We start from the raw sequence: 24,572 nt of genomic DNA, 5'->3' as shown, positions 1-24,572 counted from the left end.
TCAATCTTCTATTGGATATATTGCTTGTAAATGTTTCCATCCTGTGGATTGCCTTTTTACTCTGGGAATAATGTCTTTTGATGCACAAAATTTAAAAATTTTCATGAAGTCTAGTTGGTCTGTTTTTTCTTTTGTTACCTGTGTTTTTGGCATTCTATCCAAGAAATCATTGCCAAGACCAGCGTCATGAAGCTTTTGTCCTGTGTTTCCTTCAGAGTTTTATGTCTTACGTTTAGGTCCTTGACCATTTTGAGTCAGTTTTTGCATATGATGTTAGATAAGGATCCAGCTTCATTTTTATGCATGAAAATATCCAGTTTTCCCAGTATCATTTGTTGAAAAGACTGTCTTTCTCCATTGAATGGGCTTGGCATTCTCGTCAAAAACCCTTTGATCATATATGCAAGAGTTTAATTCTGGGCTCTCAATTTTATTCCATTGGTCTATATGTCTGTCTTTATGCCAGTTCCAGACTATTTTGATTACTGTACCTTGGTAGTAGGTTTTAAAATCAGTAAGTGTGGCGGCGCCTGGGTGGCTCAGTTCGTTAAGCGTCTGACTCTTGGTTTTGGCTCAGGTCATGATCTCACGGTTCATGGGTTCAAGCCCCACATTGGGCTCTGCTCTGAAGCATGGAGCCTGCCTGGGATTCTCCCTCTCCCTCTCTCTCTCTGCCTCTCCTCTGCTCTCTGTTTCTCAAAATAAATAAACTTAAAAAAAAATTTTTTTTTTAAATCAGTAAGTGTGAGTCCTTCAGTTTTGTTCTTTTTCAAGATAGTTTTGTCTATTTGGAATCCCTTGAGATTCCATATGAGTTTTAGGATGGATTTTCTATTTCTGCCAAAAAAAAAAAAAAAGCCGTTAGGCTTTTGATAGGGATTGCATTGAATCTGTAGAACACTTTGGGTAGTGTTGACATTTAACAAAGTTAAGTCTTCCAATCCATGACCATGGGATGTTCCCATTTATTTATTTTTTATTTAGTTTTGTAGTTTTTATGGAACAAGGTTTCTACCTCCTTGGTTAAGTTAATTACTAACTATCTGTTCTTTTTGAGGCTATTATAATGAAATTGTTTTTGTAATTTTCAGATTGTTTATGGTTCATGTATTGAAATGCTACTGACTTCTGTATGTTGCTGTTGTATCCTGCTAATTTATTCGTTCTTATAATGTGTGTGTTTGTGTGTGTGTGTGGGGGGGGTATCTTTTGGGTTTTCTACATATAAGATTACATCATCTGCAAACAAATAATTTTACTTCTTTCCAGATTGGATGCCTTTAACTTCTTTTTATTGCATAATTATGTTTGCTGTGAATTTTTCATTTATAGCTTTTATTCTGTGGAGATAGTTTCTTTCTATTGCTTTTTTTTTTTTTTAGTTTATTTATTTTGAGAGAGAGAGAGAGTGTGAGGGGGGAAGGGCAGATAGGGAGAGAAAGAACCTCAAGCAGGCTCCACACTGTCAGCGCAGAGTGATGTGGGGCTCAAACTCATGAACCATGAGATCATGACCTGAGCTTAACCAACTGAGCCACCCAGGAACCCCTCTTGTTTTTTGTTTTTTGGGGTTTTTTTAGTATTTATTAATTTTTTTTCTCAGAGCACGAGTGGGGGAGGGACATAGAGGGGGAGACACAGAATCTGAAATAGGCTCCAGGCTCTGAGCTGTCCACACAGAGCCCGATGTGGGGCTTGAACTTGAGAATGGCAAGATCATGGCTTGAGCCAAAGTCAGATGCTTAACTGACTAAGCCACCCAGGCGCCCCTCTTGTTTTGTTTTGTTTTTTTTTTCCCCCACATTTTATTTATTTTTGAGAGAGAGAGCACAAATGGGGGAGGGGCAGAGAGAGAAGGAGACACAGAATCTGAAGCAGGCTCCAGGCTCTGAGCTGTCAGCACAGAGCCCGATGTGGGGCTCGAACCCACGAACCGTGACATCATGACCTGAGCTGAAGTCCGTTGCTTAACCAACTGAGCCATCCAGGCACCCTCCGCCTCTTGTTTTTTTAACGTAAGCATTTATGGCTGTAAATCTTCCCCTTAGCCCTGCCTTCACTACATTTCAGAAGTTTTGGTATGTTTTGTTTTCATTTTCATTTGTGTAGTTTCTTATTTCCCTTGTAATTTATTCTTTGATCCATTGGCTGTTTAAAAATGTGTTTTTAGGGGCACCTGGGTGTCTCTGTCGGTTAGGTGTCCGACTCTTGATCTCGTCTCAGGTCATGATCTTATGGTTCCTGAGATTGAGCCCCACGTTGGGCTCAGTGCTGACAGTGCAGAGTCTGCTTTGGGTTCTCTCTCTCTCTCTCTCTCTCTCTCTCTCTCTCTCTCTGCCTCTTCCTTACTTGCACATGCATTCTCTCTCTCAAAATAAAGAAAGTTAAAAAAAATGTGTTGTTCAATTTCCACAAATTGGTGAATGTTCCAGTTTTCCTTTTGCTCTTGATTTGTAATCTGATCCAGTTGTGGTTGGAGAAGATACGTGTATGATAGCTATCTTTTTAAATCCACCAAGATTTAATTTGTGGTCTAATGTATGATCTATCTGGGAAAATGTCCCATGTGCATTTGAGAAGATTGTGTATTCTGTTGTTGGGTAGAGTGTCCTGTATATATCTGTTAGACCTAGTTGGTTTATTGTGTTATATAAGTCCACTTCTGTCTGGTTGTTCTGTTATTCTGAGTGGGGTACTGAAGTCTCCAACGATACTGTTTATCTCTCTCTTCAGTTTTGTCAGTTGATGAACTGTCGTCAGGTGTGTAAATGTTTTTAATTGTTGTATTTTCTTGCTGTTTGAACCTTTTATTAATATATCTTTCTCTTGTAGTTTTTTTTATTTGAAGTCTATCTTGTCTGATATTAGCATGGCCACCCTAGTCTTTTTTGGTTACTCTTTGCAAAGAATATCTTTCTCTATCCTGTCACTTTCAACCAGTTTGTGTCTTTGGATCTCAGGTGAGTTTCTTGTAGACAGCATATTGTTGGATTATGTGTTTTTATTCATTATGCCAATCTCTGTCTTTTGATTGGAGAGTTTAATCATTTACATTTGAAGAAATTACTGATAAGGAGGGACTGCTGTCATTGTATTATTTGTTTTCTATATGCCCTATAGTGTTTTGTCCTTTCTTTACTGCATTATTCTTTTCTTTTGTGTTCAGTTAATTTTTTGTAGTGAAGTGTTTAAGTCCTTTCTCTTTTCCTTTTGTATGTATTCTAAGCTATTTTCTCTGTAGTTACTATGGGGATTAAATTTAACATCCTAAAGTTGTAACACTCTAATTTTAATTTATACTAGTTTAGCTTAAATAATATAAAAAAAATGCGCCTTTATAGCTCTGTCCTCACCCCTTTCAGTTGTTGATGTCACAAGGTTACATCTTTATATTGTGTGCCCCAAAACATAAACTAATAATTCTTTTAAACAGGCTCCTAAATTATGTAGAAAACAAGATTTGAAGCTACAAACTAAATTACGTTAATACTAGTGTCTACACTAATAATTGTTTTTTTCCTTCAAATGTATTAGTCTCTTAAATGATGTAAAAAAACAAAAAGTACAGTTATAAACCATTGTTGCAATAATACTAGTTTTATAATTGCCAATGTAATTACCTTTACTGAGATCTTTATTTCGGCATGTGGCTTTTTGAATTTGCTTCTAGTATCTGTTTATATTAGCCTGCATGATTCCCTTGAGCTTATCTTGCAGAGCAGGTTTAGTGGTCAGACCCTCCCTCTGCTTTTGTTTACCTGGGAATATCTGTTTTGTTTTGTTTTTTTAATTTTTAAAATGTTTATTTTTTATTTTTTATTTTAAAAAAATGTTTATTCATTTTTGAGACAAAGAAACAGAGTGTGAGGAGGGGAGGAACAGAGAGAAAATGAGAGACCCAGAATCTGAAGCAGGCTTCAGGCTCTGAGCTGTCAGCACAGAGCTGGACGCGGGGCTTGAACTCACGAACCATGAGATCATGACCTGAGCCGAAGTTGGACGCTTAACTGATTGAGCCACCCAGGTGCCCCAAATGTGTGTTTATTTTTGAGAGAGAGAGCACGAACAGGGGGTGGGAGCATAGAGAGAGGGAGACAGAATCCAAAGCAGGCTCCACGCTGTCAGTGTAAAGCCCGATGTGGGGCTTGAACCCACGAATCATGAGATCATGACCTGAGCTGAAGTTGGACACTCAACTGACTGAGCTGCCCAGGTGCTCCTGGAATTATTATTTTTTAAAATGTTTATTTTTGAGAGGAGTGGGGAGAGGCAGAGAGAAGGGGAGAGAGAGGATCTAAAGCAGGCTCCACCCTGACAGCAGAGAGCCTGATGCAGGGCTTGAAATCATGAACTATGAGATCATGGCCTGAGCCAAAGTTGGACACTTAACTGACTGAGCCACCCAGGCGCCCCTACCTGGGACTATCTTAATTCATCCCTCACTTCTGAAAGATGGTTTTGCCACATACAGGATTTGTGGTTGATAGGTTTTTTCTTTTAGCATTTTGAATATATTACTCCACTGCCTTTTGGCCTCCAATGTCTCTGATGATTAATCTGCTAAATACCTTATTGAAGATCCCTTGTATGTGACAATTTGCTGCTCTCTTGCTGTTTTCAAGATTGTCTTTGTTTTTGTCTTTTGGAAGCTTGATTATAATGTGTCTTGCTGTGGGTCTCTGACTTCATTTTGGGATTCGTTGAGGTTTTTATATGTTTGTATTCATGTTTTTCATCAAATTTGGGATGTTTTCAGCCATTAGTTCCTCAAATATTCTCTTCTTTTCCTTCTGGGCTCCTACAGTGTATATGCTGGTGTGCTCGCTGGTGTCCTACTGGTGCCTTAGGCTCTGTTCACTTTTCTTCGGTCTTTTTCCTTTCTGTTCCTCACACTTGATAATTCCCATTGTCCTGTCTGCAAGTTCACATATTCTTTCTTCTGCCTGCTCAAATCTGCCTTTGAATTGTTGCTGTGAAATTTTCATTTCAGTTATTTTACTTTTCAGCTTTAGAGTTTCTTTTTAGTTTTTTTTATATCTTTATTGATATTTTCCACATAATTTTCTTGACTTTTTTTTTTTTTTTCACATTTTCCTGTAGTTCTTTGAGAATCTTTAAGACAAGTTGTTTTAAAGTCTTTGTCAAGTATATCAGCTATTAGGTCTTTTTCAGGGGCAGTTCTATTTTTTCCTTTGGGCCATACTTTTCAGTTTCTTTGTATGCTTAGTGATTTTGTTGTTGAGCACTGGGCATTTTATTCTAATAGTGTGGTACTCTGGAAATCAGACTCTTCCCTTTCCCCAGGGAAAAGTCTGTTTTTATTTATTGTCTTCCTAAATTACTGTAGGCTGCCATCAGCCTGGGGTGTATATGTAAGGTCTTTCAAGTGTTTTCTGTTTTCCTGGCATGCATGGTCACTTTCCAATTCTGTGTGAGCCGTTGTTTCTGAATGTACTAGTCTTCCCAAAGGGAGACTTCCCAAAGGGAGAAAAGTAAACCATGGCTTCCCAAAGGGAGAAAAGTAAACCATGAAGGGGAGAAAAGAGGGTACATGCCCTTTAAATCCCCTGCCGTCACTTCCATGGGAGGGGTAGGGGGCTTATGACAATGGAGGGAAGTGCAGTAACCGTGACTACGCACTTCTTTGTCTGCACCTCTGTGATCAGAAACAGTAGCCAGTAATCAGAACACAGATCTTTATTTGGGGGTCAGGGTCCTCTTTGCCCACCCCTGCCCCAGCATGTTGTGTGTCCTCTGCTCCAGGAACATGCACACAGCTGCCTGCCTTGTGGCTAGGGTTTGGGAATGCATAGAGGCTACTGTGCTAAGAGGTGAAATTGACAGAAATTAACTGCAATCTACCCCTTAAGACTTTCCATGGAAATTGAAGACTCCAGACTTCCACAGACACCAGAGTTCCAAAATAGTAACATCAAAAGATTCTGCCAGCGTAGTTGTTGTCTAGGAGGGAAGTCAGATTCCTGGTACTTCGTATTCTGTCATCTTCCCAGAATCCTCCTACTTATTATTGGCATACATACAGATAGATGATCATCTTTCTGTAGTACCTTACCATCTCCAATGTACTTTCATATGTGACTTCATTCAATGCCTACTTTGCCTACACATTTTAGAGGACAGACCTCTTTGGTGGTTCTGCTCCTGCTCCCGGGTGGTCTTTGCCCTCTTTAGTCCCTTTGGTATTTGCCTGTCATGCTGTGCTCATCACACACCACCAGTCTGTTCTCTGGGCCAATTTAGACGTAAATTCTTCTATTTTTGTTGTCTCAGACTTCCTTTCCTATTCCTTCATGTAAGTTTCTCCTATTCTTTACATATTTTCTCTTCTTTCTCTTAGGCCTGATTCTACTAATATTGCTTGTTTCCCATGTTCTGGTTTCCTGCCTTCATCACCACTCTATCACCTTAAGTAGGTTTGACACCATCCAGCCCTTCCTAGTGGGGAGAGTAGAACTCAAAGTTAGCACCCCAAGCGCTGTTCTTTGTTGCGTGGACAAATGAACCTTTACCAAAAGCATGTTGTGTGCCGGGGGTTGAGTAAGTGCTTCCCACTCGGCGTCCCGTGGTCTCATTTAGCCTCACAGCAGCGTGTTTTAGTACAGGATTCTAAAGGTCAGCTTGTAGAGTTTTCCATTGATTATCTATACTCTTCCTTCTATTAGTCTGTGAGGACGGGAAGGAATACATTCAGTCAGGTGGTTTTCTGTCCATGCAGCTAGGTGCTTCATGTATATTGACTGTCAATGATTTTCAAATTTCTGCAGCTTTCTTCTGCCACCTATCACATTTCTGGGCTGCTGTTATCTTCCATGGGAACAGAGAGGAGTCCAGCCGTGTGACTGGGAAACCCTGAAAACATTATACTACGTGAAAGAAGCTAGTACAAAAGGCTATACAGTATATGAAATTTATATGAAATGCCCAAATTCATAGAGGCAGAAAGTAGATTGGTAGTTGCTAGGTACTGGGGGGACAAGGGATTGGGGAGTGACTGTTAACAGTACTGTGTTCCGTTTTGGGATGATGAAAACGTTCTGGAATTAGATAGTGGTGATGGCTGCACAACATTGTGAAGTACTGAAATCCAATGAATTGTATGCTTTATTTAAAAAATTTTTTTAATGTTTATTTTCGAGAGAGAGAGAGAGAGAGAGAGAGAGAGAGAGAGAGACAGCGTGAGTGGGGGAGGGGCAGACAGAGGGAGAGAGAGAGACACACAGACACAGAATCAGAAGCAGCCTCCAGGCTCTGAGCTCTCAGCGCAGAGCCTGACGGGGGGATCGAACTCCCGAACTGTGAGATCATGACCCCAGCCGAAGTTGGATGCTTAACTGACTGAGCTGCCCAGGTGCTCCTGAATTGTGTGCTTTAAAATGGTGGGAGAAAAACTAAAAATTTAAAGTTGCAACCTGAAAGCTTAATCATATCACATTAGACTTCTCTTTGTCAGTGCACCTGTATGTTGTATGTACATTATTAGGCCCATGTGCCAAACAGTTCTCTTTGGTCACGTACCTACTCTGGGGTCCTATCAACTTACCATGACTTGATAGTTTTTAAAAAATTCTACTTCCTATACTATGCCAGGCATTTAAGAAGTACAGTACACTATAAATATTTATTGAATTACCTATGCTTGCTATTCCCATTTCATTAGTGCGGACAATTGCAGGTTAGCTATAATTACCTTTTGCTCAAGATTGTTTCAAAAAAGATAATGCCCCTTAAATTTTGTGTCTTTCAGTAAGAGTTCTACATTTTATATTTATAAGCTGGGTATATATTTTTTCCAGGTAGAAAATAGTGTGTTTGCCTTTTCTGATCACAAAGGTGATATTTGCTAATTATAAGCAAGATTCAGATAATGGTCTTGCCTAGACTGTGGCCTTTAGCTTTCAGAAGCCTCCAGACAATTCTGAATATGAAAAGGAGCTTCTTTCTGCCCTATCCTTTTTATTATCGTCTCTGCATTCTTGAGTTAGTTTGGCCTTCATCACTTCTTTCCAAATAGCTTCTCAGACACCTTCTCTGACACAGAGAACATGAGGATGCTATTGTCCTCTTGTCCGAAGATCATGTCTGTCTGGTTTGCAAATAAGAAGAAAGAATATATGGTGTTTGCCATTTGTTCTGCCAAGTTAACGCCCCCTTAATTCCTACCTTTTTTTTTCTCTCCCTTGGTTTTTGTTTTTTTTTTTTTTTTTTTTGCCTCGTGCTTTTCTGAATCCCGAAGCTGTGTGTTTTTCTGCGACCCATTTAAAGCCTTCATCCGTGACATAGGTCCTTTGTGGAAAAGAAGCAGTAGACTTCCAAGACTTCTTCCTTTCTCTTTGTATGTGGCAGAGATGTTCACTAGCCTGCCTTCTTGCCACAGTGGTATGTGGTCCCCTTTCTCTGCTGCACTTATGGCTCAGCAACCTCGATCGAGGTGAGACGTGGCAGCAGTGACAGGCCGTTGTCTACTTAGCAGCTGATGTTATTGACCCACCTGTACCTTGCTTTTCTGTTGGGAGTTATTTTTTTATGTTTATTTATATATTTATTTAGAGAGAGAGAGAACGCAAGTCGGGGAGGGCAGAGAGAAAAAGGGAGAGAGAAATCCCAAGCAGGCTCCATGCTGTCAGCACAGAGCGCACCAGGGAGCTCAGTCCCATGAACCGTGGGATCATGACCTGAGTCGAAACCAGGAGTCGGACGCTTAACTGACCGAACCACCCAGGTGGCCCTGGGAGTTATTTTCCAGCAGTGAGGATGCTCACATACTCCTTGTGTCCTTGTTTGAAACCGCTGTTTTGGCTAACGGCAAACTTGGACAGGACAGTTCATCAGGGTGAGGTAGAGCCTAGGACCTAGGCCAAAACTAACAGGCCTTCTCAGGGATGGAGAGGCCAGTGGCCCTCGGCTTCCTGTGGATGGCAAAGAACTCATACCCACGTCACCCGCAGCCATGGAGGGATGTGGACCAGAGACAGGAAAGAAAGGTAGAGCACAGGATAAGCAGGCACTTCTGTCTGGAGGTGTAGATGCACGTCCGCCAGGGCTGCGGGCTATTGCTTTGCCTGATTGACACTGAAGACTGAAAGCGTGTTTTCATCTGAAGTTGGGGCAGGTGCTCATTGAATGAAAAGTACATCTATCTATAGCTGCCTCTTCATCCTTCTTGTCATCGTTCTGTTTATTTAGATTTCAAGTGCCTCCCCACTCTGATTAAATTAAGACTGCCGGGAACCCCCTTCCTTCTTCAGAAAGTCTATTCTGGGATCGTAGATTCTGGGTGGGCTTGATGCAGACAAAGGGACGCATAGCCTCATTCACAAGCACAGGGGAATTGTAATGAGGAAGATGGTGGGTCTCCCTTTTCCTGTTTAACTGAGCCGGGGGTTAGGGAAGGAACCCCTTTGTAAATGATGTATAGGGGTTGGCAGCTTTCTCTTTGTAGAGCTTTGTCAGCCTGTAATTCTCGGGGGGTCTTCCAAAGTGTGGGGAAAATGAGAGCAGAATTCTTGGGTGGTTTTGTACCTGCTGGTTGATTTTTTTTTTCCCCCCTTGTGGAGAACTAAATTTATATAAAAGAAATCAGCAGCGAAATAATAACGGCTGCTACGTTTGTTCTGCTCTGCTGTGGTCTCTTCTGGAGGTCGAAGGTATTACCTTGAGGAAACTGAGGCTCCTGGGGGGTGATCGCCTTGCCCCAAGTTGTGCAGTGATGGAGTAGCAAAACTCAGCTTCAGACTCGTCTCTCTGGCCCGACACCCAGGCCACACGCCGGCCCTGTTGCTGTGCCACTGCTGACAGAGCACGACACGGCCAGCCCTCCGCCAGAAGGCCACATGCTTGCTCCTTTCTCTCAATGGCCCAGGGTTTCCTGTTTGTCATGTCTGTGCCGATGTCCTTCGAGAAGCCTTCACCTGCTTTTATTTTCCCTTCCCTGCCAGCATCTGACATGATGCCCAGGGTGTAGAAGCAGGGTTCTTTGCTCAGAACATCTTGGTCCTTCTCTGGTTTACAAAATTATCCTTGGTCTCTGTTTTCTTTTTGCTTTTATTTCATCTCTAGAATGCTGCTGCTTTAAGGCTAAAGTGAAGATAAAGATAATCCTGCCCAAGGGTTTGAAGAGATGTAAAGGAGGAGTTTTTTTAGCAAACAGTTGAGTTTTTAGCAAGGTTGTTGCCACACTCCTCGATGCGCTAGTGAGAGTGGGTTGTCTTCCTCGTGACACAGCGGGGGCGAGGGTATAAGTAGATGCAGTCAGGGGGCAGTCGAGCCACCGACCGGCTAAGGCATCTTGTCCTTGGCCACGTTGCCTCCGTCCTGTTTCTCTGCAGTGAACAAATGTGAGTCCAGGCCCAGTGCCATTTCCCGAGGTGGTCAGAGTTCTCCCGCAGGAGGAAGAGAGCCACCGGTGAGGCTGCCTGGAGGAGGGTATGGTGATAACATAGTGGTGGCTTCCAGAGCCTGGAGCTGACAGGAAACTGTGGCCAAGAGTTGGCCCTTGGTCCTTTGTGAAGCTGCAACACGTCCCTGGAGGACAGTCCGTGTGCCTCGCCTGCTTTTAGGTCCATGCCATTTCTCCTGTTCCCCCGTATTTCTCCCAGCCCCGTATTCTGAGATCTGGGGCTGATGGCCCTGTTGGGTGGACAGCCTGGCACCTTTGTTTAGGGTATCTACTGTGCAGGCTGAGGTTTGTCTTGTTGGCGTGTGGAGTCTGAGAACACATCTCCCTTGCCTTGCCCCTCCTCCCTTCCCCTTCCCTCTATACCCCAGCTAGTGGCGTGGTGTATTCTGGGCCCGTGGTAAAGTGAGCCTCGTTGTTCCAGATTACTTACATACGTACTTTGTCTTTGTCTCTGCTAGTCTGATTACTGCGGATCGAACTAGTCTTGTTCTGAATCCATTCATCTGTATATTCACTCAGCGAGTGTCTTGTGCCAGACTTTGTGGAAACCTGCATTCTCAAACCAGTGTCACTTGCAGAAGTTTGGGTCACTGATGTGCCTTTGACCTGATGCCTGTTTTATAAACTCCTGTTCCTCCCGAGTAATACAGTATCTTTTCCCCAAAGAGTTGAGGCCTAGATTTGGATTCTGACCTCATTCAAAGGGGGAGCCTGGGCCAGGCCTCTCACTGCCAGGCCTCATTTTTTCCCTCGGCATTGGGAGTTAGAGCCCCCTCCCCCTCCTTGCTGTCTGTTTGCTATTCCCAGCACACAGATCCTCAGGACTGGCCCATTCACTGCCTCTGGCCTGGAGCCTGTTCCACTGATATCACTACCTCCCCCCTCCCCAAGCATCGGCTTCTGTTCCTTTGCAGCTTGTCAAGCTCCTGGAGGTCTCAGGGGAGCCTCTGATAGCACACAGGAAGCCCCTCCCCCAAGTTCCTCAAAGATGCTCTTTAAGGGTATGAGTGAAGGGGGAATTTGAAAATAGAAAATATTTTCTTCATTCATTTTACCCCTTGAGACTAACCGTGGCTTGAGATGGCCCATTTGGGTCCATGGTGCCGGGATTGTCTGAGTCTTCTCCAGGGCCTCTCCTGAAACCCTCTGGTTTATGTGGGCGCTGGGGGCCTGCAGGCTTGTGGGGCTTGGTCTGTCTCCTCTCTGAGCTGCCACATTAGAAGCCCTTTTGGATAGAGGAGTCTGCAGGGAGAAGACGGGGAGTGCTGCGGGCCTCCACTTGGCTGGGGCTCTGCTTTGAGGCTAGGGCGAGCCGAACATCTGGAAGCTTCAGGGGTGGAGAAGCCTTTTATTCATTCTATTTATTTATTCCTTTGCCTCTCATCTTCCCACCCATCTTCTTTTCTCACCCACACCGCCAAAAGAGACCGTCAGAAGTAGAAATGTTAACAGAGGCATAGGCATAGACTCCAGTAGACGTGAAGCCTGGTGGTTTGTTTATATCCCCCTTCTGCAGGAGCTGCGGGTGGAGACAAGAATTCTGATTGCCTTTGTGTGAATTCTCCTTTAATGCAAAATTATTTAGGAGGAGGAAAGAGGATTTCATTTGTTGTTTTCCTTACCTGCTGGAGAGCTCACAGGCTGCTGCCAGGGAAGGAGTTGGCATTTGGAGTCAAGATTTTGCAGTGGATGGTGGGTGTTCCATAGGGGTAAGAACACGTGTCACTTAGGGGAGAGTGGACAGGATTCCAGTTTCTCCCCTCCCTGTAGCTGGAGGCCCTCCTGGAACTTCCAAAGGCCCTCCCCACAGCTGGCTGTTAGTTGTGAGCCCTGCTGTCCCTGATGGCTGAGGCGCTGCTTGCCCCGGGTCACCCAAATGCAGGCCAAAAGATAATCTCTGCCTTGTTACACAAGAATGCCAATAGTTTTCCAGACCCTTTCCCCTTATTGGTAACTTTCTTACATCCATCCAAGCAGTTGACACACATGTATTTAGGTGTTAGATTAATTAATCTGAAGCTTCGGCCTAGCTGAGGCGAAACACACACACCAGACAAAACCTGAGAGCAGGGAACAAACAGCAGACACACCGACTGCTATTAAGGATAATCAGCCCTCCGGGCCTACTTCCAGTTTTCCTAGGAGCTTCCTTCTGGAATTTCAGACTTGACCTCTTCTCTCAGGTTATCAGTTCTGCATTCCCTTCTGACCCCAAGTAGGTGAGGCCCATCTCTGGAAACCTGTACCCGTTTGCATAGATCCTCACGGCAAGCACAGAACTCTCACATGTGATCCCGAGGGAATTTAGGGATTTCATTTTGCAGATGGTCACGAAGAACGAGGCCTGGGATCCAGATGTTCTGGATCCATGCAATCCCCTGGACATTCTGCAGTATTGTGTCTCCCCCTTAATGGCTTATCACTGCCACAGACATTTACCCTGTGCCTGTTGGTTTCCTGCTCTGCTAGGTCTGGGCTGCCAGGGGGAACAAGCCGTGGTCTCAGGCCTGGCAGTTGGCTGAGCTGCGTGCTGCCTCTAGCCAGCCGTGTCACTCGGGAGGTTAGGCTCTATTTCACCTTGTTAGGAGCACAGACCACACGCGTAAAACTGCTCAGCAACAAGCAGAGCAGGCCATCCGCAGCCATGAGCCTGGCTTGCCCACGGCTAAGTGGAGACAGTGGGCTGGGCTGAACGGCGAATCACCACTGGAGCCCTTGGTGTCCGTGGTCACTGGGCGCGGAGTGGTCTGCAGCTGGCCTTCACCCCCAGGGGCCACTGTGTGGCTGAGAGAGACCTGCATGCCCCCACCCCACCCCCCGGCCCCAGACTGATTACTTGTGTTCCGGGCCCCATGTTCCCTGCTGGACACGGCAGGGAACCACAAAGATGGAGCCCCGGTGGCCTGGTAGCAGGGAGGACAGGCAGAAGGCCTGTTACTGTTTAATTACAGCCGTGAAAAGTGCTGCGAGGGAGAGCGTGGTGGGGAAGGAGAGTGCCTTGGCAGGGCGGGCCGGGCAGTTATCTGCCTCCACAGTAGGCAGCTGCTGGGTGTGGATCTTGGCAGAACACAGGGAACCTGAGGCAAGTTTTGGCCACTCCAGCTTTCCACCTAGCTGTGAACGGGAGTGGCACCCTCCTTCCCCCCAGCTCCTCCCCCTCCTTGGCAGAGTCGGGCTCCTGGTGAGCGTCTTCTAGCTGGCACACCCTAGGACCTCTGGTGGCACGGAGATCCTAGGCACCTCATGGTGCCCCCAGGGGGCAGGGTCTGTTCGTGTCACTAAGTTGAGTCAAATGTTCTCTTGCCTGGCAGCGGATCGTCAGTTTATGGGTTATCTGGGCTTGTTCTTTCCTCATATTTGTCAGCCATTTACTTTGGACCAGGCTGAGTCCTTCCCTCCAAGAACTCCCAGTAAAGTCTCCTTGGGGCCTTGCTTCGTGGTGTCTTACCTGTTGCCTGCGCCGAGACCAGGCAGGGATGAGTGTAGGTGGAGGGGACGGAGCCGTGTTCGGGTCACCCAGGGGCTTGGTGATCAGGAAACAAGAAGCACCGGGCTGTGAGTTCCTAGATTTCTTTTTTTTTTTGAAGGCAGCCCTTTAACCCTTCAAGCCCATGACCGTGACTGTGTCCGAGGGCCAGTGCCACCCTTAGGCCAGGCACACCTCAGGGGTCCCGCCCTTGGGAGTACCTCCCTCTGAATCTTCTGTGTCCCACCTCCGGTGCCTTTCTGGCTCGGCATTCCCAAAAAGGAGTGGGACCCACATCGCCCGCTTGGGGTCTCTCTGCCCTCTGCCCTGTGCGGGGACAACCAGATGTCCTAAGAGGTTGTCCCAAGGTCGCACGTCTGGGCCCGGTTCCAGAAGGGCAGCTCCCACCGGTGGCCACAGTATTTCTTTTGTGGGATCACGTGAGATCGCGCAGCCACGATGGTGCTGATAACGCAAAGTGTGAGTGACTCAAGTTTTTTTTTGTGGAGGAGGAGATCCCCCCCAAATATTTGCCTGGGGCCCACACATCCTAGGTGTGGTCCTGCCCAAGGGCTAGTCATTGGGCCCAGCCAGCTCTGCTTAGCAGCTCTTGGCCTAGACCACAGAAGAGGATAAGGGCCTATTGTTTGTCCCCAGGGCCTGAATGGCGCTTTGTTTTCCGAGTTGGAACTCCCAGGCCCACCAACTCCCAGGCCCGTGGCTTTTCTGCTGCTGCTGTTGCGGCAGTCACGTCACGTCTAGGATGAGAAATCCGATCCCACTCTCACTTCACGTTCTACTGAATATCGTGGAAGGTTGGGGCTGTGAGCCCGGGGGTCTGTGTTCGTCTCTGTGGGTGGGAGTAAGAACCGAGATGCTGAGAGAAGGGGCCTTCCCTACCAGGAGACCCTAGCTGTGGCAGCAGGGAAAGCGGGGAGAACTGTGTGTTCACATTGAGTTGAGGAGCTCGTTGGCAGGAATCTAGGCCTGCTCTGAATTCGCAGGAAGGGAATGTGGTGGGAATGCCGGGTGAGCCCAGGCTGGGGGCCGCCTGGCAAAGGCGGGGGATGGGATTTGCTGCTCTCCTCTCCGTTTGCCTCCTTGTTCTCCTCCACCTGCACGCGGTTGCCACTTGGCCCTTTTTGGTGTGGAAACGGGGGAGGAGGGGGGACAGTCCTAAGAATTGAAGGTGCCTCTTCTGTGTTGGGGTCAAAGGAACGGAAGGGTGGTGTGGGGGCGCGGAGAGCAAACGGGGAAGGAGCTCCTTTGTAAGCTTTTGAAATCCGAGGCGAGCAGTCTTTCCCGCTCAAACTCCCAGGCCCTTTCAGGCTGTCAGTGAAAGGGCGCTGAGTCAGCTCTCCTGCTCTGACTCAGAACAGGAACCCTGTCTCATTCTCTGCTCACCTCTTTGCCTCTTCTTAGGTCACGAGGCGAAGAAGGTTGTTTTAAAGTTGGTTTCCCTTCTCCCAGTCTGTAGGAAGTGGCCTCCTAGACAAGTGTCTCTTCAAGTGGGGTCCCCAAGACCATTTCAAGGGGGTCCCTGAGTCAGAATGATTTTCACAATAATACCAGGAGATGACTTGTCTTTTCCACTGTGTTGACATTTGCACCGATGGTGCAAAAGCCAAGGTGGGCAAAGCTGGTGCCTTTGCAGGAGTCAGGGCAGCCGCAGCAGACTGCCCGGGCGGGGGGTTGCGGGGGGCACAGAGCCCTTAGCCTCCTTACGCTTGCCGTTGCATAGAGCCGGCTTCACTGAGTGGCCTTGAGGAGCCTCAGTGAAGATGGTTCATTTCGTTAACTCCCCTGGGATATCTTTTTCTTCTGTGTAACCTCCTCTTCTGGTTTAGGAACAATCTGTTCTTTTTCCGTGGGGATCCTCTCAGTGTGGCAGGGAGAGCTCATTGTACGGGTTAATCCAACCATGAGCCCTGAAAATTCTATGCTGCGTCCTGAGGACCTCGTTCACCGGGATGTGCTCAATGACCAGAGAATCTACATCTAAACTCTCAAGTTCAGCATTACCCTCTGCATTTTTAAGCATGTGCAGTAAAAATTCAGCACTCTTTTTGGGCCACCGATCCTGTGTCCAGCCCCACTGTTTGGCCTGGGCACACCTACCAACCCCACCCATTGCAGAGTCACCTCATGACACACATTGCTTCTGCAAAGTGACATTTTTCAGATACTTGGTGGCTATTCGGGTATGCATACCCTTGATGGCCTAGGCAATTTCATGTGTGTTCTTTTTTTTTTTTTTTTTTAATGTTTGTTTATTTTTGAGAGAGAGCTGGGGAGGGGCAGAGAGAGAGAGGGACACACAATCGAAGCAGGCTCCAGCTCCAAGCTGTCAGCAAAGAGCCTGACGCGGGGCTCGAACTCACAAACTGTGAGATCATGACCTGAGCTGAAGTCGGATGCTTCACCGAGTGAATCACCCAGGCACCCCTCATGTGTGTTCTTAAAGTGAACAGGAAGATTTGAACACTCAATTTGTATGATTTTGTGGAATTTTCTGGGTCAAGTGAGTAGCAAACCATTTTCAGAGGTCGCTTCAGGATGGTTACGGAAAGAGAGCCATTTCATTAACTCTTCTCTGCGCGTGTGCGCGTCCTTAATATTCTGTGTGATAAACTGGGAAGGCGCTCCGCAGGCTGAACTACGTTTGTTGGCTTGAGGACAAGCACTTCTGGGGTTCTTTGGGTTGCCAGCTGGACTAGCCACTTTTTCCAGGGAATGCTGTTTTTACTTGAAAGCACAACTGGCTGCTGTGGTTATTCAGACTTGGGTATTTGACAGACTTTTTCTTGAAAAATGGTTCTAGTGAACCTGTTGCTTCAGAGAAAACAACTAATAGCATTTATTACCAATGGCAAAATTAGAACTGTCGAGCCATGATTGGAATTTTGGAAAGCTTATATCCAACATCATGAGCTTGGCAGCTTTTTTCAGTACCTAGACTTTTCTGATGATCTTGGTGGTAATATTACACATGTGGTATCTTGACATTTTATTATAAAATGTGTCCACATCTTGAAGATCAGCATGAGTCAGTGAACCAGTATTTTCTAAATGACTAGTGTGCAACAAAATCATGTTGGGTAAAAGGCCCATTTATATTTGAAGATGGGCCAGTGGATTTAAACCTAACAGAGTACATTAAAGTTCATAGGGTTTCCTGTTTCATGTTATCATTAACTACTGTTGGTCAAGTTTTGGTGTAGAATCAAACAGGAGTATCCACAATTGTCTGAAAAGGCTGTTATTAAAATATTCCTCCCTTTTGCTAAATACATGCCTGGGCGAGTTGTCCAGATTTTCTTCATAAGCATGACTTATCACAACAGATTGAATGTAGAAGCACAGATAGGAGAATCTAGGATCTTTGTTTTTTATTTTTTATTTTTATTTAAGAATATTTATTTATTTTTAGAGAAGAAGAGAGAGCATACACACATACAAGTGGGGGAGAGGGGCAGAGGGAGAGAATCTCAAGCAGGCTCCCCACTCAGTTTGGAGCCCGATGTGGGGGTTGATCCCACAACACTGGGATCATGACCTGAGCTGAAACCAAGAGTCAGATAGATGCTCAACCGACTGAGCCACCCGGGTACCCTGAAAATCCAGCATCTTTGATTAAGCTGGACATTAAAGAGATTTAAAAAAAAATGTAAAACAATACCACTCTTCCCAGTGTTTTTTTGTTTTTAAAAAAAAAATTTTTTTTTAATGTTTATTTATTTTTGAGACAGAGAGAGACAGAGCATGAACAGGGGAGGGGCAAAGAGAGAGGGAGACACAGAATCTGAAGCAGGCTCCAGGCTCTGAGTAGTCAGCACAGAGCCTGACGTGGGGCTCGAACCCACATACCGCGAGATCGTGACCTGAGCCGAAGTCGGACGCTTAACCGACTGAGCCACCCAGGCGCCCCATTCCCAGTGTTTTTAAAAATCTAGTTGTATGAAAAATATTTGTTAGCCTATAAGGTATTTATTATTATTATCTTAAAACAGATTAATAAATGTAAGTGAGGGTACCACATTCCACAGTAACCCAGCACTGAATTTGCTTTGCTTACAAAAAGCTCTCCACTCCTTCCTAGAAGACTCTCTGAGGTCATGGAGTATATAGACTACTGATTAGTGGTTAAGAAGCAAACACAAAATTTTTGTTTGTCCAAGGATTTTAACTTCTTAAGAAGGTTTAACATGCATTAATTTTAAAAATATATTTTTATAATAGCTTTACTTGAGATACAGTTCACATACTATAAAATTCACCCTTTTATATTTATTTATTTATTTATTTATAATTTATTTTTAAATTTACATCCAAGTTTGTTAGCATATGGTGCAGCAATGATTTCAGGACTAGATTCCTTAATGCCCCTTACTCATTTAGCCCATCTCCCCTCTCACAACCCCTCCAGCAACCCTCTGTTTGTTCTCTATATTTAAGAGTCTCTTATATTTTGTCCCCCTCCCTGTTTTTATATTACTTTTAAAAAAAAATTTTTTTTAACGTTTATTTATTTTTGAGAGAGAGAGAGAAAAAGAGAGACAGGCCACTAGTGGGAGAGGGGCAGAGAGAGAGGGAGACACAGAATTCAAAGCAGACTCCAGGCTCTGAGCTGTCAGCACAGAGCTCGACGCGGGGCTCGAACCCACGAACTATGAGATCATGATCTGAGCCGAAGTTGGATGCTCAACTGACTAAGCCACCCAGGTGCCCTATATTATTTTTGCTTCCCTTCCCTTATGTTCATCTGTTTTGTATCTTAAATTCCTCATATGAGTGAAGTCATATGATATTTGTCTTTCTCTGACTAATTTTGCTTAGCATAATACCCTCCAGTTCCATCCATGTAGTTGCAAATGGCAAGATTTCATTCTTTTTGACTGCCGAGTAATACTCCATTGTATACATATATACCACATCTTCTTTATCCATTCATCCGTCGATGGACATTTGGCCTCTTTCCATACTTTGGCTATTCGATAGTGCTGCTATAAACATTGGGGTGCATGTGCCCCTTCCAAAACATCATACCTGTATCCCTTGGATAAATACTAATAGTGCAATTGCTGGGTCATAGGTTAGTTCTATTTTTAATTTGTTGAGGAACCTCCGTACTGTTTTCCAGAGTGGCTGCACCAGTTTGCATTTCCACCAGCAGTGCAAAAGAGATCCTCTCTCTCCACATCCTCGCCAACATCTGTTGTTGCTTGAGTTGTTAATGTTAGCCATTCTGACAGATGTGAGGTGGTATCTCATTGTGGTTTTGATTTGTCTTTCCCTGATGATGAGTGATGTTGAGCATTTTTTCATGTGTCGGTTGGCCATCGGGATGTCTTCTTTGGAGAAGTGTCTATTCATGTCTTTTGCCCATTTCTTCTCTGGATTGTTTTTTTGGGTGTTGAGTTTGATAAGTTCTGTATAGATTTTTGGATACTAACCCTTTATCTGATATGTCGTTTGCAAATAAATATCTTCTCCCATTCCATCGGTTGCCTTTTAGTTTCGCTGATTGTTTCCTTCACTGTGCAGAAGCTTTTTATTTTGATGAGGTCCCAGTAGTTCATTTTTGCTTTTGTTTCCCTTGCCTCTGGAGACGTGTGGAGTAAGAAGTTGCTGCGGGCAAGATCAAAGAGGTTTTTGCCTGCTTTCTCCTCGAGGATTTTGATGGCTTCCTGTCTTACATTGAGGTTTTCATCTATTTTGAGTTTATTTTTGTGTATGGTTTAAGAAAGTGGTCCAGGTTCATTTTTCTGCATGTCGCTGTCCAGTTTTCCCAGCACCATTTGCTGAAGAGACTGTATTTATTTTCATTCCACTGGATATTCTTTCCTGCTTTGTCAAAGATTATTTGGCCATACGTTTGTGGGCCCATTTCTGGGTTCTCTATTCTCTTCCATGGATCTGAGTGTGTTTTTGTGCCAGTACCATACTGTCTTGATGATTACAGCTTTGTAGTACAGCTTGAAGTCCATAAAATTCACCCTTTTAAAGTGCGTGCTTCAGTGGTTTTAGTATATTGAGTATTGTGTAACCAACACCACTGTTCCAGAACATATTCATCACACCAGAAGGAAACCCTGTGCCCATCAGAAGTCATTCTGTGACCCCCAGCCCCTGGCAACCACTAATCTACCTTCTGTCTCTGGGGGTTTGCCTCTTCTAGACATTTCATATAAATGGAATCATATAATATGTGGCCTTTTGTCTCCGGCTTTTTTAAATTTGGATGTTTTCAAGATTCACTCACTTTGTCACAAGTAATAGTACTTCATTTTTTCTTTGGCTAAATAATATTCCATTGTAAGGATGGATATACCACATTTTGTTTATCCATTCACCAGTTGGACATTTGGGTTGTTTCCACTTTTTGGTTATTATGAACAATGCCATTGTGCTTATTTGTATATATGTTTTGTGTAGACGTGTCTTTTCATTTTTCTTGTGTATGTATCTAATAGCTGGGTCATGCAGTAACTCTGTATTTAATCATTTGAGGAACTCCACGGTTTTCCAAGGTGGCCGCACCATTTTCTGTTCCCGCCAGCTGTGTATGAGGGTCCTGATTTCTCTGTATCATCACCAATACTTGTTATTGTCTGTCTTGTTGATTATAGCTGCCATAGTGGGTAGGAAGTAGTATCTCATTGTGGTTTTGATTTGCATTTCCCTAATGACTAATGATGTTGAGCATCTTTTCATGTACTTATTGGTCATTTGTATGTCTTCTTTGGAGAAATGTCTGTTCAAATCTTCTGCCCATTTTTGTGAAGTTGTTTGTATTTTTGAGTTGTAAATTTTTTTTTTAATGACTATTCTGGATATTAGACCCTGATAAGATTATATGATTTGGAAAAATTTTCTCCCACTCTATGGGGTTGTCATTTCTCCTTCTTAGTGTCTTTGGGAGCACAAAAGTTTTTTATTTTGATGGAGCCAGTTTATTTCTGTTTTCTTTGGTTGCTTGTACTTATTCTGTTATAGCTAAGAAACAAAGGCCACAGAGATTTATATTTTATTCTAACAGTTTTATAGTTTTAGCCCTTACGTTTAAGTCTGATCCATTTTGTGTCTATAAATGGTGTGAGGTAGGGATCTGACTTCATTCTTTTGCTTATGAATATATCCACTGTTACAGCACCATTTGTTGAGTTGTTTTGTACCCTGCTGAAGATCAGTTGACTGTAAATATGAGGGTCTTATGGGCTCTTAAATCTATTCCATTCATCTATGTGTCCCCTATCCCAGTCCCACACTATCTTGTTTACTATGGCTTTGTATTACGTTTTGGAATTGGCAAGTGTGAATCCTTCAACTGTGTTCTTTTTCAAGATTCTTTTGGCTGTTCTGCTTCCTTTGCATTCTGTATGTATTTTGGAATCACCTTGTCAATTTCTGCAACTAAAGTAAGCTGCAGGTTTTGACAGGGCTTTTGCATTGAGTCAGTTTGGGGAGTATTCCATCTTAGCAGTGTTAAGTCTCTGATCCATGAACATGAGGCGTTTTGTTGTTGTTGTTGTTTAGGTCTTCACATTTTTTCAGTGATATTTTGTAGTTTTCAGTGTACCAGTCTTGCACTTCTTTTGTTATATTTGTTCCTCACTGTTTTATTCTTTTTGATGCTTGTCTTACTATATACATTGACTTAACTTTGTCGTTTAACCCTCCTGCCGACTCTCTCCTCAACTAGACCAAGTCTCCATAGGGCCTGGCGCTTTGGTAGCACAGTGCACTGCAGTAGAGATTTCTGGTTTATTTTTTGTTCACACTGTTCTTGTGAAGAAGGACTGGTCTTACTGTCTCTGGCCTAGTAGTTGAAGAAACTGCAGCCCGGAGTGCACGGTGACTTGCCTCTTGGCACAGCACTGATCAGTGGTAGCAGAGGTAGGACCAGGATTTTTCTGATACACGGTCCAGTTCCCTTTCCAGGCATCATCCTGTACGGCACTGACACTGTTCCTGCCCCCTACCCCCTCCACTTGCGTTTGTGTTTCTACCTTTTATATTGAGCCCCAGAGTGTGAGGGGAAGAGAGAAGGATTAAGGCTGCTATCACAAGGGCTGACCATTGGGGTTACTTTTGTGGGCAGCTCTAATGTGCCAGACTCTCCTAGGTATTTCCAAAATACGTGACCTAGTTAAGTTCTCAGAGAAGCTCTACAAGATGACTCAGATCACTCTGCATTTTATAGACCAGGAGAGGAAAGTTCAAAGGGTCATGTAAACTCCCAAATCAAAGAGTGAGTTATACATTGAACACCGTTCCCAAAGCTCCAGCTGTGGTACTGAAAGAGGGAGTTGTGGGGAGGACGAAGGGAATGGGGCTGTCTTAGAAATTGTGAAGCTCATTAACACCAGGGTTGAATTGGGTCAGTCCAGAAGCATTTGCTCATTGGCCTGGAGTTGCTGTCAAAACGAGTGGCTTGCTGCTTCTTTCTGGGGGTGACTCTCTCCCTCTGTTTCTTCAGAGCACCTAGCATCATTTTCATTACCCAGTGGACATTCCTTACAAGCTTTTGAATGAAGGAAAGACATTCTACCTTCCCGCTTTGCTTCATAGAAGTGGTAGAACCTTAATGCCTCTGGGGCTGGATTTGGGGTGATATAGAAGAATGGGGGACCAAGGCCATTAGAGGGGTCCAGCTGCCCTGGTGGTGTGGGACAGATGCAAGATCTGCCTCTTGTCTGCCACGTCTCCACCCCCAGAGCAGAGCACAGACAGAGGTAGTTCCATCTTGGAGTTGCTGAATCTGGTCTGTCACACCCAGGGTCTACACTGTTGTTTCCACATCTGAGTGACCCATGAACCAGAACAGCAGTGAATATCTTTGCCATTGGTTTAACTGAGTCAGACCCTGACTCCTTACCCCCCACTTCTGTTGTTCTAAAACAAAACAAAACACCCAAACTAGGAAATAATAGTAACTGGTGGCCTTGGCAGTGTTTTACAATCGTATAGAAAGTTAATTGCTGCAGTTTTTGATGCTGGATGTTCTGCTTAGATTGAAAGCCGTGGCACAGATGATTATGTTTCGCTGTGATGCAGTGAGCTCGTCATCCTCCCCAGCCTTGTTCTGGCACCTGCCGCCCCAGCCACGCCAAGCTGTGTGCATGGCTTGTGAACACGCAAAGCCAGGTGGTGTCCCCGTCACATGGCTCCCTCTTCCTGGATGCTTGCCCTTCCTCCTTTCCCTCCAGACCACCTGTCCCTCTCCTCATCTTTCAGGCTACCTTCTGTGATGCCCTTCTGGGTACTCCATTCCCCCTTCACCTACCCCTAGCTTAGACCTGACACCTGCTTCTTAGGCCCTCACCCTCCCTACTTATTTCTATATGACAGCACCCGCCATACTTCGCTTACTTTTCTTTATTGAGGGATAATTGACATACTACTTTCAAGGGTACAGGGAAATGATTCAATGTTTGTATGTATTGTGAAGTGATCACAGTAAGTCTAGTTAATATCCATAGTTACACATTTGTTTTTCTTGTGATGAGAACTTTCAAGATCTACTCTCTTAGCAACTTTCACATATACAATGCAATTTACTGTAGTCACCGTGCTGAGCAATTCATTTCACTTCTTTACATGTCTAGTGTCTTCCCTGGCCCTGAATGCCTTGAGGGCAAGGACCACTCCTCAGTCCCTCAGGCGTTCTGTGTCCCCCCTGCTGGTAGAGACATCTAGGCAGGCTGTGCTGGGCTCAACAGAAAACACGGTGCCACCATTGCCGCCGGTGGTGATATTTTTGGTCCTGTGAAATGCTCACCGCAGGCAGAGCTGAGTAAGACATGGGCTGCGTCTCAAGCAGCTTCTATCTGGAGGAGCAGGAACACCTGTGAGGGTTACTGTTCTGCCTGATCTGCATGTACTAGAAATGAAGCATGAGCAGAGGCAGCTGGAGAAGTGTCCCGTGGGGAGTGGCATCAGTGCCACTGGAAGTTTTCCCCAGTCTCCTCTGACCGACCCTAGACGGGCCCAGGTCTTCTCAGTTCCTCTCAGAATGCAGGACTCTGCTCCTGGGACTATTCCCACTCAAAGCTAGGTGGCTTACTTCCTGGATCTCGTCCCAGACCTGGGTGCTGTGGGAAGAAAGGTACAGATTTCATAGCACCTCTGTGATGCCAGCGGGTGTCTGGGAGAAGATTACAGGGAGAGGTGGGTCCGTACCCAGCCATCTAACGGAGCCTCTCCAACCACCAGCCTTTCCCCTTAACCCTCGTCCTTCTTGAGTTCTTCGATGCTGGAAGATTAACACAAGTTGGGGAAACAGTAGAATGTTAGGATATGTTTCTCCTTTCTGTCTGCCCACCTCTCTCATGAAGAAGGTTCTACTTCTGTGAGAAAAATTGGGAACAGTTGGAAGTAGAAACTGGCTATTCATAATCTGATCCATTGAGCCTTTGCAAACAGCCCTGCAAGGTATGTGTTGTTGATGCCCATTTTACAAATGACAGAATTGAGACTCGGAGGTTAAGGGACTCCCCCAGGGTCACACAGCAGAGCTAAGACCCAAGCCCAGGTCCTTCTCACCGTGAAGCCCTGTTCTTGTCTTGTGCCTGGTTATCCTCGTGAGCAGCAAGGACCACCCATCTCTGAACCCGTGTTGCCAGCATATCCGGAGCATTGGTGAAGGGATTCCCATCTTTCCTGATTTTGGTCACTTCGTGTCCAGGG

General features: G+C 44.9%; 1 protein-coding gene and 1 pseudogene across 4 annotated transcripts in view; both read left to right on the top strand.

Annotated features, from left to right (window-relative positions):
- The window catches only part of PC (pyruvate carboxylase), a 100,601-nt gene that overhangs the window by 23,651 nt on the left and 52,378 nt on the right, over positions 1-24,572 (top strand). The window lies entirely within an intron of this gene.
- The window catches only part of LOC122201366, a 59,185-nt pseudogene that overhangs the window by 34,030 nt on the left and 583 nt on the right, over positions 1-24,572 (top strand).

This window comes from Panthera leo, chromosome D1 (genome assembly GCF_018350215.1).
Source record: "Panthera leo isolate Ple1 chromosome D1, P.leo_Ple1_pat1.1, whole genome shotgun sequence".
Lineage (NCBI taxonomy): Eukaryota > Metazoa > Chordata > Mammalia > Carnivora > Felidae > Panthera > Panthera leo.
The sequence above is the reverse complement of the archived record's forward strand: the minus strand, read 5'-3'. Positions and strand labels throughout refer to the sequence as shown.